This window comes from Aethalodelphis obliquidens, unplaced genomic scaffold (assembly GCF_003676395.1).
Source record: "Aethalodelphis obliquidens isolate GAN/ISIS:26980383/991018 unplaced genomic scaffold, ASM367639v1 scaffold25, whole genome shotgun sequence".
Lineage (NCBI taxonomy): Eukaryota > Metazoa > Chordata > Mammalia > Artiodactyla > Delphinidae > Aethalodelphis > Aethalodelphis obliquidens.
Genome location: NW_020837969.1, coordinates 12,866,459 through 12,868,601, shown reverse-complemented (window position 1 = coordinate 12,868,601; position 2,143 = coordinate 12,866,459). Strand labels below are relative to the sequence as shown.

The 2,143-nt window shown below is 38.0% G+C and overlaps 1 pseudogene; it reads right to left on the bottom strand.

The window, feature by feature from the left end:
• Positions 1–915: 915 nt before the first annotated feature.
• Positions 916–1,829, bottom strand: LOC113628757 (60S ribosomal protein L6 pseudogene; annotated as a pseudogene).
• Between the last annotated feature and the right edge of the window lie 314 nt (positions 1,830–2,143).

Here is a 2,143-nt window from a genome sequence, read left to right as displayed (position 1 = left end):
TAGTATAACTTTTGCTATTGTTCCACAGGTCCCTGAGGCTCTGTTCATTTTTTTTTTCCCCAAAAATATTTTCTCTCTGTTTTTCAGGTTGAGTAATTTCTAGTCACAGTTCTTAAGTTTTTAATTTTCTGTCATTTACACTCTCCTGTGGAGCCTATCCAGCAAGATTTAAAAAATTTTTTTTGAGTTGTCATATTTTGTTTGAATTTAACAGAAAAAAATAACTGAAGCAAAAGTGAAGTCAATGCTGACCTTTAGAACAATTGTTTTTCACTCCATGACTAGAAAAAGCTATTCCCTCAGTTCCCTTCTTCTCAATACAGAAAATAGTAGCAGGCCCTCTTAGAAATTATGGCAGGTCTTCGATTTTGGAGACACTCTTGTTCTTTACTGTATCAAACATGTTAAAAGGATCACATATTTCACATTACATATAATTTTCCTATAAAAATATCTGAAGGGATTTTAATAATACAGCAATGAAATTTTTATTAATTTTCATTTTTTTTTTTTTCATTTTGAGACAACAGTGAACATTCTTGGAAGTCCTTATGGTTTTGTGGTCCTAGACTCTGCACCTGTGCTGTCCAATGGCTCTGGACTCATTTTGTTGATGAGAGTAGGTTTGATACCTGGCAGAGCCTTGTCAAAAATTTTTTTCTCTATCATTAACCAACATCTCCTTCTGAAGTTTATAGCCTGGCATTATACCCTTTTCCATGTTGGTTACTCCAAGACAATTATGCTATTTCTTTTGGGGTGATTTATATCATTAGGTATTGAGGGAGGTAGATTCTGTGATCCAACTTCATTCAACCTTCTTTAAAAGTGAAAACTATCATTTTTAGTCCTTTCTCAGAGACACCGACATGAAGACATTGTTAGCTTTTTTTTTTTTTTTTTTTTTTTTTGAAATGGACCCAATTATTTAATTAGGTTCTTTGTAAGAAGTTTAGAACACTACTTTGTGAGGATAAATTCCGTTTGTAAGAGCGAACACAGAGCGGAGGTAGCCCTGGAGCTGAGGAACAGCTTTGATTCTTCGCAGAATTTGTGAGTCCACAGCTTTCTGATCAACCTTCCGCTGCTCTGTAATCTCGTATTTCTCTCTCTCTGTGTCGAAGATCTCACCTTCCTGGTGCCTGGGCTTACGCAGTTTCTTCTTCTTGAAGTAAGCATCAGTGAGATGTTCTGGGATTTTCACACCACTGATATCAATTTTGGTGGAAGTGGCAATGACAAATTTCTGGTGTGTTCTTCACAGAGGAACTCGATTGAGGGACAGAGGCCCAGTCACAAGTAGCAAGCCACTGCTCAGCTGCTTCAGGAAAATGACCCTCTTGCCTCTGTGGCGCCCAGTGAGGATAATCAGAATGGTTCCAGGAGTGATGCTAGCACGCAGTTTTCTCACATGCTTACTGAAGGGTTTTTTGCCGTGACTCAACAGCTTTCGAGGCACATCTTCAGTAGGATAATACCTAGGCATTTTGCGAAGTTTAACCACCCGGGTACCACCATTCTTGTCACCACCAACTGGTTTTGTGACAGTAGCAAGAACTTTCACCTTCTTTTTCTTTTCAACCTTGGATTTAGCTGCTGAATACTTCCTCTTGTACAAGGCCTTTCTGGAATACATAGCCGATCGGGAATATCTGCCAATTCCTCTGACCAGGACAGGGTTTCGGCTGCAGTGGGCCTTCCCCTTCTTAACCTGCTTCACCTTTTTAACCTTGCCACCAGCATCAGTCTTCTTGGCTTCAGGTTTTTTCTCCTTAGTATCTGGCTTCTCAGGCTTTTCACCCGCCATCTTGCAAGATGGGAAAGAGCCATTGTTAGCTTTTGATATTTTAGAATGTGTCTGTCATTCCTTGGTTATCACTTGTTTAGGTAACATTTCCCCCTAAATTACTAATTAAATCCCAATTAAATTAATCCTAAATTTTGGCCTGATTCTTTCTTTTTAAATGGTTCAAAATTGCTTCCATCTTTTTAACCAAATTTGCCCAAATCTAAAGCATTATTCCTTTTGTTTACCTACTGAGGATGAATATATTTCAATTTACTTTTTTTTTTTACTTAAAAAAATTATTTATTTATGTCTGCATTGGGTCTTTGTTGCTGCGCGTGGGCTTTCTCTAGTTGC